Source organism: Apostichopus japonicus, chromosome 18, assembly GCF_037975245.1.
Source record: "Apostichopus japonicus isolate 1M-3 chromosome 18, ASM3797524v1, whole genome shotgun sequence".
NCBI lineage: Eukaryota > Metazoa > Echinodermata > Holothuroidea > Aspidochirotida > Stichopodidae > Apostichopus > Apostichopus japonicus.
Genome location: NC_092578.1, coordinates 13,516,650 through 13,535,981, shown reverse-complemented (window position 1 = coordinate 13,535,981; position 19,332 = coordinate 13,516,650). Strand labels below are relative to the sequence as shown.

Sequence of the window (19,332 nt, the reverse complement as noted above, 5' to 3'; positions counted from 1 at the left end):
TATGTAGGGCCATGGAGGTAAACCTGCTGTTTTACTTCCATGATAGACATATTGGCATCATCAACAAACAACATGTTACAGGGAGTATGGCTATTAGCTATTCCAATCAAGCGACAAAATATATAAACGTACAATCATACATGATCCACATAGATATGGGGCCACTGCGTTTCCATTTGGCATGTGTTTCCTACAATATTTCTAACCGTAGGTGCGAGGCCATATATTTTATGATATCGCTAGTAATTTCAAAATAGAATATGCCTAGATGCAACTTACAAGGCATGGGAAGTGCCATTTCCAGCGATCTGGAAGGCATTTTCGGCCAAATTTTTCTTTTTACGCATTGCGCCAACACATGGTGGCGCTACGCTGAGATAGTTTGCCTACAAGATTCGCCCCTCCCTTGGCAAATTCCTCCATACGCGCCTGTCTAACCGTGTCACAATTTGTTACCAAATATCTCCAAAAACGTCACAGACTTTCTACGAAAGTAGTTTTTACTTATTTCGAATTGAATTAGCTAGACGGACCGCATCCGTAATGAAAAAAAAAAAAATATATATATATATATATACATACATATATATCTATATCTATACAAAATATCACGATGCGCGCAAACATTTTTGGGGATGAAAGTTGCTACGCGCCTGCACCCAAGCAAATGTCCCCCACCAATATTTGAAACAAATCGCCGCCCCTGTATACATCAATACGTGTTTTGTGTGGTAGCGTGTTCGATACATGTCATGTATCAGGTGCGTATCCAGGGGGGGCGTTGGGGGCGCGCGCCCCCCGGGTAAGAAAAAGAGAAGAGAAAAAAAGAGAAGAAAAAAGAAAAAAGAGGGGGAAAAAAGAGGAGAAGGAGGAGAGGAAGGAAGGGAAAAGAAAAAGAAGAAAGATAAAAAAGGGAGAAAAGGAGGGAGATAAGAAAAACGCCAAGACACCGGGAAGAGAAAGAGGAACAGTGACATTATTACAGCGCTGATCCCTATTATATACACAGGGTAGCTAGTGACGGATCAAGGATTTCGGAAGGGGCGTGTGCCTCACCCTACCCCTTACACCGACAACTCAATTTTTGACGTTTCCATTTTCCCTCTCTCACTCGTGATCAATATACTATATATGGTCTACCATAACGTGTGTGTGTGTATATATGCCTTAAACAATTGTAGAATGTGTTATGACACCAACTGTGGCTGGTCTCGAACTCGACCGTGTCGTCGGGGAACATTACGCATTTCGGGAAGGGGGCGACCGCCCCCCCCCTTCAGCATATTTTTTTTTTATGATATTGCTAGTAATTTCAAAATTGAAAGTGCTCAGATGCAACTTACAAGGCATGGGAAGTGTCATTTCCAGCGATCTGGGAGGCATTTCCGGCAAAATTTGCTTTTACGCTTCGCGCCAACAAATGGTCCTGGGTAGTGCCATTTCCAGCGACCTGGGAGGGATTTTCGGCCAAACTTTTCTTGTACGCTTCGCGCCAACTTATGGTGACGCAACACTTAGATACTTTGCCTACAGGCATCACCTCTCCCTTGGCAAATTCCTCGCTACGCGCCCGGTGTTCGAATTTGTAAAGCAAACAGCAGATATCACATCATATCAGTGAGCATGAAAATGGCGTTCCAGGATGAACAGCCTCAAAACTGTCCGACTTGCCCGAAAAAAATAACCAAAAATTTTCATGTCAATATCATATAAGCAAGCAGCGGTTGTTAGCCTACATTACATGCCATCGTGTACCGTACGGTCCGTCGGGATGATAATGTAAACAACGAAATGTCTTATGCAGATGGAGAAAAAGCATGGAGGTCCAATTATGTCAAAACTGTATTTTACATTAGTCATGGAGAATTAGGGACTGCACCCCTCGCCTCTTACGCCTATGTGTGTAGTGTCCGGTTTCGGAGTTTTATAATAGCCGTTATAACAGGTTTTAATATTTCTACACCAATAAATTAACTGAGTCTGAATTTTCGAAAATTTCTGACCATCATTCTTCATCACACTTCCCTCTACTCGTGCAATTTCAGAGCTCCCAACTGACCCGCAATTCGCGGGTTGGACCCGCATTCTAACACCCAAACCCGCTGACCCGCGAAAGCTTCCGAAAAACCCACATTGTAATTGTCAAGTATACATAAAAAAAAATTGCATTAAATTTTGACTTAGCAACCATCATTTCTTAAGCATTTAGCATCATAGAGTATAAAATCTCCTTAAGTTTACAGCATCATTTGAACCTCAAGTTAGCCTCTATTTCTTTTCATTGGGGCGAGCAGCGAACATTTTCATGCCACGGGAAAGAATGAATTATCACCTACTATTCAATTTATTGATGTTACACACAAAAAAATGCATAGTTCTCAGAAAATTTTGGGTGTCAGAAGCCTTTCTAAGTGCCACCATTTTACATGTAGGCATCACCAGGATTCTAAAAAAAATTCAAAAGGGGAGGAGGACACCCCCTCCCCTTATACCCTTCCCCAGGACGGCGATTCGTGGCATGGACCAGCTTTTGCCTTCTCAAGAGTTGGGAGCTATGCAATTTGGACCGGTCTGTTAGGGGTTGATGGAGGTTTTTCTATATTGGTTGTCCATAGATGAAATTTTGTGCGACATTATGGGTATTTTTTGAAGTGAGAATGTGAATTTTCAAATTCTGAACAAATAATGGGCTTGAAACCTTGAAAAGTGGGGCTGACGGATATTGTGGGCCGCGACGTAGAATCACCTACAGAAGCAATGATCCACAGGTCATGCGATGAGGTCGAACATGATTTGTGACTGGTGACAATATTCAAAAAGGTTATGGATGGAAAAAAAAATTATTGGGAAATACTTCGTTCTCAGGCAAAAGTGTACATCTGGTTGGTCAATTCAAGGCCGAGAAGTACCATTTCCGGTGATCTGGGTGGTATCAAAACCAGAAATTTTCTTGTACGCTGCGCGCCAACCGATGGTGGCGCTCCGCTTAGATAGTAATTCGCGCCCCCCCCCCCCGGGTTAGAAAATCCTGGATACGCGCCTGTTTATTATATCTCTTTACGTACGTTGTCGACAACTGTATACATTTACATGTAGTACACGGTTCAATCATCGTAATTAAGTATTCTCCCACCCCCCAATCCCCTCCCCTCCCCCAAACCAATATGCGGGATGCTTTTTTAACTGATAACTAGTCCAATCACTTCACTTCACGCTCATGTGGTCTTTTTTCACAACCTTCATATTGATCCGTACCAGGGAGCTACTATACTCTAACCATGGAGCTATAAACAGCTCCATGCTCTAACCATGGAGGTGTTTTACCTCCATGCTCTAACGTAGCAGCTCCCTGTCCGTACTATCTACGATTCACAGCACTACACCCCGTACAAGTGTCTGATATAACTGAAGATAAGAATTACAAGGCTGGTCATCCACCGACTATATTTATCAGGGTTGCCGTATTCTGTATACAAAATAGTAAAACCACGACAACAAGGACGATAAACAACTCGCTTTGTGTGATATCTGTAGTCGTTTTTATTATAACTAATTCTGTAAAGGAAACTAACATCGGCCTTGTAATATAGACTTGCTCGGCGAGGGGGAAATTCCGTAATAAATGAATAATATACTCTAATAGTGTAAAATATGTACTGGTGAAGCTACTAATGTATTTACTATACTATTTAGAGTTAGCTTAGCTTTACCCTGTTCATCAGATGTCATAGCACACACGAATGTTATTAACTGAAATTATAATTCTCACTGATTCACGTATACAGCCACAGTTTTGCACTACAAAAGTTTGTAATAATAATTCCCTTATTGGCTACTTTAGCATCTTTAAAACTAAAATTCGTATTGGGCAAGATCCATTAATCCTGCCAATTTTCTGCTCAACATGCTGAACATTTAATCGCTGTACAAGTACTCAGCGTAAACTTCGCTACAGTATATAACAAAGCTCTAGGTGGGGGCAAGAGGAGGGGAGGGCAGTTGCGCAATTGCGCCCCCTCCCCTTTCTGGTTTTTCTATCAATTATCGATAACAGGGTTCTATATCCAACTGTGCCTCCCCTCCCCCTCTCTCACTGACCCACCCACCCTTAACCCATTACCCACCCACTTACCACAAGAAATTTAAAACTGCACAATTAGTTACATTCGAAGTCCATTGGTAATGCATATGACAGGTTAAAAAACAACCATCTGTATGGGGACACTGGTTAAGGAACTACATGATATTAGTGACCGCATCACCAGTACAACGGTTATACTGCATGCATATGTGTGAGTCGTTATACAAACCCGCATTTATTCTACTATTCTGACAAATGATATACGGTAGGGTTATTCCACTTACATGAACTAATAAATCAAACATATGATCAACTACTAAGTACATCTCATTCCAAACAACTATCTACTCCACAGATACATAGCTCTCCTTTGAAGTCGCTAAAAGTGTATTCTTCTGATTTGCTATTAACCATGTCCATATATGGCGATGCATCTGTAGTACAGCCGTTGATGGCTATAGCTGCAAGGGAACTAACACACCCCCGGAAGGCTGCTATCTTCTGCACTGGGGACTTACTAGGCTCATCTACAGAAAACCAAAAATCAACATGATCATACACTTTATGTGAAAACTGATCAGTAGAATAATAATAATAATAATAATAATAATAATAATAATAATAATAATAATAATAATAATAATAATAATAATAAATAATAATAATAATAATAATTATAATAATAATAATAATAATATTAATATTAATAATAATAATAAATAATAATAATAATAATAATAATAATAATAATAAAAATATTAATAATAATAATAATAATAATATTAATAATAATAATAATAATAATAATTAATAAAAAATAAAATAATAATAATAATAATAATAATAATAATAATAATAATATATTAGTTAGTAATGTACACGTGTTCCTAATCCAAGATATGTTTTAGGCATATCGCTACCCATGAAAGGCTTTGGGTATGATACTGGAAATCATGGAAACTTATCTCTATACAATAGTGTTCGAGATTTGTATTGTAAGTTCTAAAAGTAAAGTAGAGCCAGAAAAGTTAGATCGATGAGCTTAGATTCCTTTAAACAACAGAGCCTCCATGATTGAAAACATGAAATCAAGCTCACTTTAGCCCATAATAAATTTCTACTGTACTATCGACATGTTATCTAAGGCCATAAAGTATCATAGAGCTGACTTGATATATACACACACTCTCTCTCTCTCTGCTAGACTATATAGTCCAGCCAATTCATTTGGTGGGCATACGCTGCCCATCAAATGAAATCGCAAAATTACTCCTTTAATGGACTGATATTACCTTTTGGAACTACATTCACCAAACCGAGTCCGATTCCGCACGTGGAAAACAAACCGCAGACTTCCATAGCCATGTCTGTCCCATTATAACAAGCAGATTTAGGTTTACCGGGATCAGTCAAAGATTTACAATTATGACATTGTAAGCCAGAAACTGCAGTGAAATGGAAGACACGTTGTTAAGGAATATATATCTATATATCTATATATATCTATATATATATATATCTATATATATATATCTATATATATATATATATATATATATATATATATATATATATATATATATATATATATATATATATATATATATATATATATATATATATATATATATATATATATATATATATATATATATATATATACAATTACTTCGATACCCTGTAAGACCATATTATATTTCGTTTAAATTCTTTCATATCCTTGTCTTAATAGCTAATAGTAATGGTACTCCCATGGCAGTCGTTAATCATACCAGCATTTCGATGAGCCCTGTCCTGGTTACGTCATGTATAACCAATGCATTCTTATAGTATCTTTGCGAAATCAATGAGATTAAATATCAAACAAGGACAAAGGTAAGTAAAGAAAAAGTAAGAACAAAAAGAAAACTCGGATTCGCTTTGTTTTTAATAGTATGGAAATCGAGTTAATGAGTATCGATTTCAACTTAATCGGATCAGTCTTATCTCCCAATTTTATAGTGTTAAAGCACTGTTAACATTGTTCGAAGGAAATACCCTGGTGGTTTCGACCCTGCCAATATTTTCTAGACTGTGCTCTTGGTGTTTTCTATAAAAATGCTCTTGGTTCAGGAAATGTTTTGAGATGGTACAATTTCATTAAAATTTGAAAATGTTTGTCCACGGCACTCATTTCTAGCATTATAAGGCATGCGTTTTAACAATTGGCGTGGAAGCATCATGTCATGATTACGTCACTCACCAATTGTTATTCTGTATGTGACGTCAGGTGTTTACTTGATCAAATCCGATTTGCATCCTTCAGTTATGTAACAAGACTTAATATGAATACATAAACTTGTTTCGATTGTTTGAAGGACTGGTTTATCATTTGCATATCTTTCATCATATATGACATATAACGGTGTGTACAAGACACATATGCAAAAAAATGGAGAATTATTTTACGTATATATATATATATATATATATATATATATATATACTTTCTATCGTCATTATAAATTCATTAGAACATTAGTTTTTATTGATACAGAGGGGACATTTTGCAAGAATAACGAATTACTTGGTTATAGAGCGGGACTCGAAACAAGAATCCTAAGGCTTTCGGACCTGTGGTCCATCAACTATATAATCCATGCAACCCTTGAGTGGCTAGATGAGGTATATGCCTAGTTCACAAGTCAGCAAATGTTATTGCATTGTAATTAAATGCAATGAAGCTGTTATGGTATACATTTTGTGCACGGAATACAACCCCCTTATATATCAGTTTGCGTAGAAGTAGGTCCTACATTTTGTTTCATACATTTAACGCATGTAGAAAACATCTCACATAATATGTGCCAGCATATATCTATAGTCACCAACAAACGTGAAAGTGGTTTTATATTTATTTTGTATGTTTTATTTCTTCGTGGTGGGTAACATATGGATGAACACAATATCACGTTAGGAAAGATTTCATTCACTGCCAAGAACTGAAGATTAACTCTTATTTTTTACCACATCTATTATGCATATTAACTTTTTGAAGATATAGTACATAACTATCTATCTATCTATCTATCTATCTATCTATCTATCTATCTATCTATCTATCTATCTATCTATCTATCTATCTATCTATCTATCTATCTATCTATCTATCTATCTATCTATCTATCTATCTATCTATCTATCTATCTATCTATCTATCTATCTATCTATCTATCTATCTATCTATCTATCTATCTATCTATCTATCTATCTATCTATCTATCTATCTATCTATCTATCTATCTATCTATCTATCTATCTATCTATCTATCTATCTATCTATCTATCTATCTATCTATCTATCTATCTATCTATCTATCTATCTATCTATCTATCTATCTATCTATCTATCTATCTATCTATCTATCTATCTATCTATCTATCTATCTATCTATCTATCTATCTATCTATCTATCTATCTATCTATCTATCTATCTATCTATCTATCTATCTATCTATCTATCTATCTATCTATCTATCTATCTATCTATCTATCTATCTATCTATCTATCTATCTATCTATCTATCTATCTATCTATCTATCTATCTATCTATCTATCTATCTATCTATCTATCTATCTATCTATCTATCTATCTATCTATCTATCTATCTATCTATCTATCTATCTATCTATCTATCTATCTATCTATCTATCTATCTATCTATCTATCTATCTATCTATCTATCTATCTATCTATCTATCTATCTATCTATCTATCTATCTATCTATCTATCTATCTATCTATCTATCTATCTATCTATCTATCTATCTATCTATCTATCTATCTATCTATCTATCTATCTATCTATCTATCTATCTATCTATCTATCTATCTATCTATCTATCTATCTATCTATCTATCTATCTATCTATCTATCTATCTATCTATCTATCTATCTATCTATCTAATTTCATAAAATATGGTCAAGAAGATACCTGAAAACCAAATGGAAATTAGTAAAGCGCAGGAAAGCGTAGTGTATACGTGGCCCATCCCGCAGGTTGCTTGAAACACTCCACTTGTGTCCCGTTTCTTCTTCAATATAAACCTCCAAGAAATAGCAAGCAAATTTGAGTCGACGTAGCTTGACCGGGAAAACGTCAATGATTCTTAACGTGTAAAATCCTGCTGTAGATATAAAATATAAGGGAGAAACGCTCACGTATAACTGGTTTGCAGTTTAAGGACTTGACATATGATATTAACATACCAGTATAATTACTACGGAAACCTGATAGGTTGTCGTCCCAGTCGTAACAACTCACCCACTCAACAATACAGCATGTAGTTCGATAGTTATGAAAAAGAATTGGAACAAAATGCTTTTCCGTAGAAAACAATTTAGTGAATTAGCCCGAGTAACAGATCCTCTTTCTTTCTTTACTTCTTAATTAGTTAAATTATTATAATTTTAATTTTTATCTTCATACTTCGTTCTTCAAAAAGTATTTATAAAAATGGTTAACATTTTCATAAAATTCCCACATTTTATCGAAGATGTTGACGTTTTCTTTCGAAATGTTTACGTTGTCTCATAAAAATTCCGACATTGCAACTCGTAATTTTGACATTGTATCTCATTTTTTTGAGGGTGGGGGGGGGGTGGTGGGGGAGATCGACATAAAGATAAACAATGGATCACGTGTTTGTTCAATTGTTCATAGTTGTGGTATCAGCCGTTCATGAAGTTAGAAGTTGTTTTAGGTCGGGACTATCAGATTTGTGTCGTGCAAAATTGCCAGCGTCTCATCCCCTCCCCCTCTCCCTCCCTCCCCGTCCTCATTCATCGAACCTTAGTGACGCCCCTGTATACATTTGAGTTCGATATTTGTAAGTTACTGTTAGCTGTTTCAGTGACATTTCTTGAATCTTTTCACACTTTTTTTTCATAACAAGATCCAACCCGTCGACAGACAATGCTTGTCCCTTGCGTAAGTTGCTGTGACGTATGAGAATGATTCTGCCGAACAGAATTATTATTAATACAAACCAGGGCTAGAACAAACGGTTTCCTCACTGGACTCTTGAGTATATCAAACTGATCCGGAGCTTTTAATAACCTTACCCAAATGTCCCCAGCATTATAGCATATTTAACCTCGTGTAAACGTTGTTATGGAGTTAAAATATAAAATTTCCCATTAATCTATATGAAACCTTCCGCCATGGCATAACACCTTGTTGGTAATACCCTGGGTGCTATACCACAATGACTATAACTAAATGTAGGTACCCAGAATTGAGATTGGGCAGCGGGGTATGAACAGGAATCAGGTTTTTATAGAGGCAGGAAGAAGGGCCTCACGGATAATATTGTAAACGGACCCCCTTTGTGAAGATTTAACTTTCCCTCAATATATGTAATATGAAAATGAGAATATATTTTCCTGATCCCAAATATCTTTTGGCCCCTTTATTGACCCCCTATATCCCCTCTGGACCCCCCCCCCTCTTTCCATCTTGTCATGCGCATGCATTTCACAATAATTGCCATTTTTTTAAAGCCATTTTCATCTCGGTGTACGAAAATGCCGAAGTGGTTAGGCTAGTTTCTGACTAACTGTATAACAACGATAGGATAAGTAGTCCTATCGTAAATAATAATGAAAGACTGGTGTCAGTTGTAATATAGACCCAACACTGATAGACGTTGCCAAATGTTTGATGTATTATATAAGAGCATTTATAATTGATGGTGAACATGGGTTAAACTTTGTATATGTAAACATGTTGAGGATGACCGATTGCTTGCAAAAAAATGCCATTTTCACAAAATGTCCCCTATATATGGGGACAATTCCTGGACGGTCGCTAGTGCAGCCGTCTAGTGCTACTGTTAGCATCAGACCGATATTGATTATAAATATTTCTCCGTCTGGCTCAAACGCGCAGGAACGTCATGCGACTATTCTCGAATCCTGCTAACGACACAATTAAGTGCAGAAAATCCTTAACCCAGTGTAAAGGCATTTTATGTAGTTTAAGCTATTATATATCATAACACAGATTTCATCCATTCGTCAGCCGGGTAATAAAGATCCGCGTAGCAACATTTGGAAATATAATTTCCCATGAATGTTGCGTCATCGCGTAACTATGTTTCCTTCATATGTATTTGAAATTATTTCTGATAATATTTCTATATTTATTTATATTTTGAATATTTCCCTTTTGTTTTTAAGGAGGACGAGGTGGTGAGGAGGAGGAGGAGGAGTAGGAGGGGGAGGGAGGAGGGGATAAAAAAGTGTTATTTCTTTCGTGATTCATTCCTTCAGTAATGATCGTCTGATTGGTCTCTGCAAACAATCATCAATGAATGTAGTACAGTAGCGTATAGCCAAATTATTCTACTCAGGTCTTACTGGTTACAAAACATTATTTCGTTTGAATTATGGAGTTTTCTTTTTATATGTTTTATGCTATTTCGGTTCTATAAAGTCCCATAACAATCCATTAAATGAAGTAAAAAGCCATGTTTCCTTTGAAGTAATGAAGCATGACTATAAACAAAAAGTGTGACAATTTGGAATTTGTGTTTGACTTAAATTATACATTTTGCTTTAGAATCGTCGAACAATTTTCATCCACTTTATTGAACCAGGGAGCATATCAGTTAGCCCTCTAGCCTTGTTATGTAACGAAATATGACCACAATATGATACAAAGGAGTAGATAGCTTTTTCATCTACTTCATCAAAGCTGTATTTGACACAAAGCCACAAAAATGACAAATAACACTGGTACACATCGAAATGGGGGAACATTTGCGTTTGGGAAGAATAATGATTCTTACAACTTTTGCCAACTACGCAATTCCCATGAGAGTATGTGGTTGAAGAGTAGAAATTGCCAAACAGGTGAAGGTTCCAATTAACTGCCACGGAAGGCCCCACTCAAAGCAAGGGAACCATTTTCCGGAAGAGTAAAAAATACGTGAGCAGTTTGCACTTTATAAAGATTTCTCATCCGCGTCCGACACTTGGCCGCTTATTCCTGCGAAATACAATTTAAAACTCTTGGCCGGAAGTTATAAGCTTGGTCAAGGTTAGCAATGTACTGTAGCCAGACCATAACAGTTCCTCATTGCCTAACTGACTGTATAATAAGATATCACCACCTACCCTACCACACTCATTCATCCAGCTATGCCTAGCCTAGCTTACGTTGCATTATAAGAATATCAAGACCTAGCCTATTACACTTCCACAACAGCTACACGTAGCCTTACTTACACTGCGTATTAAGAAAAACAGCACCTAGTTTATCACAATAATAGAGCAGCTATTCCTAGCATATAATTTACCCTGCGTGTCAGAGTCACCTTGAATTACTAGACCGACCACAACTAGCAGATGTACCTTGCATAAGCCTATAGCCTATTTATATTCGAAAATTGTTACTTTTAAAACCTGTTTATAGTAACAGTGGCGATATCAAATTGTCACTGAACTTTACAAATCCGGCTTCAGAAGTAGGATAAATATGACAGGACAAAATTGTGGTTTCTCACCTTTAATCTGCAATTGTTACTTCCGGTTAAAATATTTCGTCTTGCTTTCCTTTCAAAGATGGTATATATATATATATATATATATATATATATATATATATATATATATATATATATATATATATATATATATATAGATAGATAGATAGATAGCTATATATATATATATAAATGAAAATCGTAATGAGTTGGAAAATCAAGAACAGTGAAAAAACTTTCAGCCTCCACCGGGATTCGAACCACGGGCCTTTCAAAAGGAAAGGTCAAGCAAAGACGAAATTGATTAATATTTATGTAATCCTATGATGGTTTAGGAGATAGTATTATTATGTTATGCAAGTCCATAAATATTGTCAGAATAAGAACGCAGACAGACACGCAGAACTGACTATATAAGTCTTTTCACATACAGTTTCAAGTTTGATAGTCTTGTTTGAGGCAAGGCCTTCTCACACGACTTTAAAACATTTTGGAGAGAGAGTGCCTTTTCCGAGGACTCACGACGTTATGCTCTGGCCAAGACTTGATTTGCAACGTGCAATCCGTAGATTACAAGTCCATTGCCTTAGCCATTTGACCACGACGCCCTCAGTTACCATATATAGAAACTGCATTTACAAGGAACGTCTCCACATCCCCTCTTCCTTGCATACCCCTCCCCCACCCCCACCCCCACCTCCCCCATCCGAAAGACATTTTGTACAACATGGTAACCCGTAAACTCAGACAAACGCACAACTGATAGTCTATTTCCATATCGATGGAAAATATGAAATAGGTTAGTAAAGTAAAAATTCTCAAAATATGGACTGAAACTGCTGTATTTGCCGATTTTATAGTGACAGATCATCGATCGAAACTGGTACCTGTATATCGACTGGTCGTGTCTTAAAAGTCATCCGTATTGGCCTCCAAATATGCTAGACAATACATGTAATGGTCACCCCGCATGTTCAATGAGCACAACATACATTTTTACTGTGGCTCCGTCAAAAAATTTCCGTAAATGTGAGACATTGTATTGTCTAATTAAACAAACAGTCATCAAACTCTGAGACTAATTTGAAAATCTCTGAAAATTATGACTATGCTGATTAACTTCAACAACAATTGACCGCCGTATCTGATTGGCTAAACAGCATATACAACGTCACCAGCTCGGCCAAAGGGTTCCCATATCATTCGCCACAGGGGTGGGGGGGGAGGGGGTTGGGTGCGGGCGGGTGCACGTACTTCCAACAGAAATGATGGAAATAACAGTACTGTTTTGCATCCACTAAGTCCTTTTACGGAAACAAGAACTAAGAGGTGGGTGGGTGTAAGGAGAAGTCCACTCACCTTACACCTCTCAGTCCCCAGGACGGACGTCAGCAAGATTTCTAAATGTAGGATTTGCATGATTGTGCATTACATCAAGGTCTCAGTTTCATTGAAATGCATGTAACGTATACATAGGGCGGTTTCCCCATTTCGGTGTCATGAAATAAACAAAACCCATATCAATACATATAACAGTTGCTGTCACTATGACAAATTGTCAATAAAAAGATTGTCACTAGACTGTGTATACTGTGCAAACAGACGTGCATGGTTGTCCAAAACTGTCAAAGAGGTTGTAAAGAAGGGCGTTGCAACCTTTGTTCGTAACCTTTGTGATCGGGGCCACAACTCGGGAAAGGGAAAGGAGGGACACGAGCTTCCGAGGACAGTAGCAGGTGTGACATTGATTACCTCAAAAGTTTTAGACGACATATATATTCTATAGGCTGTGCATTCCGTATATTACAAAATCCTTTGCGATTAATGAATTGAATGTGTTTCATCTAATTACAAATATAGGGAAAGGATAATCTTTTATGAACAAAAAGAGGCACACCTAATTTATGAAAATGTGTACATCTTATTTAGGTTTGTTTTTCTTCACAAAACTGGAAGGAGGTGTGTGCCCCCCCCCCCCCGCTCCTTCCCCTCCCCATATCACACTCGCCGACTCCACTGTCCCTGTTATTATCCATGAATTTCGCATAGCTACGTTATTATAGCAGCCCATCTGGGTCTATACCTGTATTATAATATTCAGCATTACATAATTATGTGTAAAGTTATGGCATATATATTTCCATATACTGCTCCATTAGCAATGGTTATTAAGCATCAGGCTGAGTCACGCTATACTTTGAGTAGCATATATAGTGTACTAACCGACGTCCTTTTAATCGTTTGCATTATTTTCTTGCAATCTACCGGATGCCTACTTGAGCATTATTTACGATCGATAACACATTTCAAACGATTTTCCAAAAACATGGTGGTATTGATGTCTGTCGAGACAGTCTGAAATTCAATTTCCTAAACCCCTCCATGTTTTTTCTTCTTCTTCTTCGTATGTTGATTGTTATTGGCAAGATCGACATAAATACGAGAACACCTACAGATTTTATACTGTTGTCGGGACTTTCCCTGAAGCTATTCAAGACTAGATAGTTAACGCCTCGTTGCATTGGAAGCAGATAATTACGTTTGCAATGTACAATTTTACAGTCAGACAAAAATAATTTACAGACGAACAGACATTTTACTGTAGCATATATAGTTCGTTCCAGTATATTGCAGTCAGAACAGACGTTTGGAAACGAAAGTCGGTTTAGTTTCTGCATAAGGCTCACATGATATAGATGGACAGAGAGTATCTATACTTTGCATAAAAGATTCGGGACTGATGATGTTGTTGTCATAAACTGCAAAGTTCATTGCTTGCTAGACATCATATAATAACGTCATTTTAATATACGTTCATACAAAATACTACAGGACTGTGTATGGGTTATTTCCTTATCCTTATACACTCGATTTTGGCTATTTCGATGGATAGCTTTGACAGTACCGTCCATGGTATAGTCTGTTATGAAATATTCAAGCATGAATATCTTTTGTGTTCTTGTCATATCTATAGTCTAATTAAACACAAAAGAAATTGCCATCATCATTCAACAGCCTTGGCAGTATAATGAAGTAGGTCTACTGCACATTTTTGTTTTGTTTCTTTTCAGTGTACTACAAAAAGGGGGTTTGTTGGTTAACATGTGGGCGTAGACATACAATGGCTCTAATCAACCTTTGACAGATACACTCCGCCCTATGCGGTCTTTATACCTTTATTAAATTGAAATTCATAAATGTGCGTTGTTATAATACGTGTGAAATATACCCGGTACATAAAAGCAAAGTATATCATAGGGCGCATTTGATCTCTCCTAATAACAGTATAGTGAATATAAAATTAGGGGCATACCCTTTTCATTTTCATTTTCTTTCTCTTAAATGACAGCTATCCACTTTAAAGGCATTAAACACTCGCCCTATACCGCGAGCCGCCCTCTGAAAAAAAAGAAGTTAACTTTCCGTTGCTTGAAAGTGAAGCTTTTTCGTGTCACTACAAAATGCAGACAGTAATGAAACGTGATACCTTGTTATCTTTTATCTAGACCTGAGATGTCCATCGCTGCTATGTACACTGTGTTGTGGGTATTGACCGTAGCTGCATGTATCGACTGTACACAAGTGTCTAATTACCGACAGTATAGCAAGCTGTGTGTGTATTTTCTGGGATCGATGGTCATAAGTTAATGACTGCAGAGGTGATCTCAAGTTTGTTTCTCGTGATCCACTCGGTGTATATGTTTATTTATCTTCACTTTATCACATCATTTTCATTTTATCCTTGAGACCCTTCTTCGTACCCTGTCATCGTAACCCTGAATCACTGGACCCCCCTCCCCTGTTCCCTGAATCCGATGTGACCTTATTCGAATTTTATAAGTATATATATATCATTATAATGAATCAATTTAAATACGGATCAATCTAGCCGGTTGGAGTAGTCCAAGTCTGGTCACCTGGATTTATTTTGATAACAATGCCCAGTAAATTTACCGAAAAACCCCCTTAGTTCACAAGATCGAAACCTATCGTTTGTTCAGTCGAGAGCTTAAACTACCAGGTTCATTTCTATTTCCTCAAAAGGATCATCATTACTAAAAAACAAAACATGCCAGATAAGCTTTAAAAAAAAAACTGGCGACAGGGAATTAAATATTTACACCAGTCTCTAACTATTTCGGTTGGGATTTTGGGGGTTAGAGTCAGCTTAGAAAAATAATCAGTCCCGGTTTTAAAATAAGTCCGTGTATTAAAGGTTGTAACAGTGACACAGTTCACATAAGAAAGTTTCTATTAAAGAAGTTTATGCTCCACCAAACGAAGGGGGGGGGAGGGGGGTATTTAATACACTACATTTACAATTGTCCATTTGATAAGTGGAGTGAGCTTAAAACTAATGGAAGAGTATAATAACTACGAACCCCACCTCCCCCCACCCCCACCCCACCTCCACACCACTGCCTTCTATGTCCATGTGTCCACCGGTACTATTGCCGTCAGTCTTTTTACAGTCTAGAACACATCAAACATTAAGTTTGTACCGGAAGTCATCTTTTAACATAAAGTGGTTGCACCTAAATAAATAGGGTATTCTCACCTAACCCAAGCGCCTTGTTATCAAGATGACTTAACTCCGGTATAAGGTTTTAAGTTTATTAGTATTGCTCCAAATTTCAGCAGTCTAGAAAATACTATTAAAACATGAAAACTTACTATCCTGGAGGTTCTGACCCTGCATGCATGTGTGTGGGTGTGTACGTGCGCATGTGTGTGTGTGTGGGGGGGGGGGGGGATTATCGTGTACGGTAAACCAAACCAAATTACGAGAAAGCAGACTTTAATAAATGCATTCATCTCCTCAGTTCTAATAATTCCATTTAAGTTATTCATGGTAATACATGCAATTGCATCAACCCGCATTTCGAACATCTATTTTTCTGCGGGGAAACGTTTGACTTTTTCGCCTATCTTACAGTTTGCTCAATCATTAGGCCTTTTTTGTTTGTTATCACGCGATCGAATTTGTCCTTGCGTGTTAACGAGGGTCAACTTTTGGTTTGCAATTGGGATTTTGATATGGCTTCGTTATACAGGCTTTGCCGTGGGACTTAGTTTTAGGATTAATCGATAGTAAATTCCAATCATTTACAACCGAACATTTGATCATGTAGTGGTTTGAATAAGAGGGAAAATACTTGTAGTTTTATTCTTTTATAGATCGAATTTGTATAATCCTATAGCGGAAGATGCAGGATGAGTTTGGCCTCGGGTCGTTGAAGTCGACTTCTATGTGAAGCCGAATACGGGTCGGGAGGATCCTGCCCCAGAAAACAAATGAAATAAAAGATTGGTCGTGACGTAGTACATTTTGAGCCATATTTAGGCTGTAGATTAAAGGGTGTGAAGACTCGCGCAAAAAAGAAACGTCTAATGCCGGTAGTCTGACCTAATTTCGAATGAGGTGTAACAGAAGTGTTAAAAAAATATGTAATGTTAAAAATAGAAGTGTTAAGAAAATACACACACAGCTTGCTACCGTCGGTAATTAGACACTAGTGTACAGTCAGTACACACAGCTGCGGTCAATACCCACAGCACAGTGTACATACGATACAGCGATGGACATCTCAGGTCCAGCTAAAGATAACAAGGTATCACGTTTCATTACTGTCTGCATTTTGTAGCGACAAGAGAATAACTTCACTTGCAAGCAAGGGAAAGTTAACTTTTAAAGCTGGTGGGGGCGAGTCTTCAATGCCTTAAAGTCAACAATAAGGTCAATAAAGTAATGTTGTACTAACAATGACTTCTTTTTCTGAGATCGAGAAAGGGGTGTACACACCACACCCTACCCCATCCCACCCTAACCCCTGGAGCCACTCCTAAACCCAGGTTTGTAATGTACATGAGTAGACACTTGGGTACTATCTTGTTTCTCAATGAAGTGGTATTTTGTTACTATATCAAGTTAAATAATCTCTCAAAGAAACAAATGAAGTGCGCCATAAAGAATTGCCATGAGTAGGCCGTGGTGGGGCCGGGGAGGTGGAGATATGGACTAAATTATTTCCCAACGATGGTCCATATGAGGGCGTATTGCTGCCGCAGAGGGTAATTCCAACGCCATTTAACATTGATCTGAGTCACCTGACCTACCTCTCCCCTCACCTCCATCACAATATCAAAACTGTGTCGAGGTAACTGTTGCGTAGTGCAAGGCGATAGTGCCAAGAAGAGAAAATATCTAAAGTGCTCCTTTTCATAAATTATAAGTTCCCTTTTGTATTAATGGAAAGTATCCTATAATACTCATTGTAATAATAATAGTTATAATAATAATAAGGCAGTTCTTTTTACGACTAAGAATGTGAGAGAAGCCCGCATTATGGATTACAACTTTCACGTCTGGTGGCTTCCAATTAAGTTAACTAAAATTTGGAATCTTATATTTATTGAAAAAGTTGCCCTATCTAACAAGCATCTTCTTTAGTTATCTTTATACAGTCCTCTCGGAGAGACAATACTTTGCACCGCTGGCTGAATTTACAGACGGGGTAGCCAAGCGCTCAGCAGTAGAAAGATCTCACTGAAGTCTCATATTCGCATATAAGTTCCGTTAGAATTCTGGACAACCCCACCCGTCTACCACCCCTCCTTCCCATTTCACTCCTCCTTCCTACCTCGCCCAAGTCTCCAAACCTTACAGCTAGATGCGCCGACATCCCACCATACATTGTGCTTCGATATTTGCTCTGCAATAGTATCAAATTTTGATCAGTCGGCGAGACTAAATGCTTTGTGATATAGCGCCATCACTACGTGCGACTTCGTTATGTTTTTGCAGTCATCCCGATGATTTCTCTCGATGCTGCCAGACAACCTGGGTAATCGCTTGACTCTGTTATGTGTGTATCTTGACTCTATTATGTGTGTATCCTTGACTCTGTTATGTGTGTATATCCCTGACTCTGCTATGTGTGTATCGTTGACTCTGTTATGTGTGTATCCTTGACTCTGGTATGTGTGTATCCTTGACTCTGTTATGTGTGTATCCTTGACTCTGTTATGTGTGTATCCTTGACACTGCTACGTGTATATCCTTGACTCAGTTATGTGTGTATCCTTGACTCTGTTATGTGCGTATCCCTGACTCTGGTATGTGTGTATCGTTGACTCTGTTATGTGTGTTTCCTTGACTGTGGTATGTGTGTTTCCTTGACTCTGTTATATGTGTATCCTTGACTCTGTTGTGTGGTTACAGGCCACGAGACCGAAGGTCCGCGAGACCGAAATTAAAAAAGGTCCGCGAGACCGAAATTTAAAAAAGGTCCGCGAGACCGAAGGTCCGCGAGACCGAAATTTAAAAAAGGTCCGCGAGACCGAAACTAGAAAAGGTCCCCGGGACTTCGGTCTCGCGGAATTCCCCCTGTTGGGTGTGTATGCGTGACTCTGTCATGTGTGTATCATTGACTCTGTTATATGTGTATGCTTGACTCTGTTATGTGTGTATCCTTGACTTTGTTATGTGTGTATCCTTGACTCTGTTATGTATGTATCCTTGACTCTGTTATGTGTGTATCTTTGACTCTGTTATGTGTGTATCCCTGACTCTGGTATGTGTGTATCGTTGACTCTGTTATGTGTGTATCCTTGACTCTGGTATGTGTGTATCCTTGACTCTGTTATATGTGTATCCTTGACTCTGTTGTGTGTGTATCGTTGACTCTGTTATGTGTGTATCCTTGACTCTGTTATGTGTG

General features: G+C 37.7%; 1 long non-coding RNA gene across 1 annotated transcript; it reads right to left on the bottom strand.

Moving 5' to 3' along the window:
• Positions 1-3,516: 3,516 nt before the first annotated feature.
• On the bottom strand, positions 3,517-8,272 carry LOC139958581 (uncharacterized). Its single transcript, XR_011789830.1, has 3 exons — positions 8,059-8,272; positions 5,374-5,526; positions 3,517-4,608 (listed from the first exon to the last, which is right to left on the bottom strand). It is a non-coding gene; the product is annotated as an uncharacterized lncRNA (long non-coding RNA).
• Between the last annotated feature and the right edge of the window lie 11,060 nt (positions 8,273-19,332).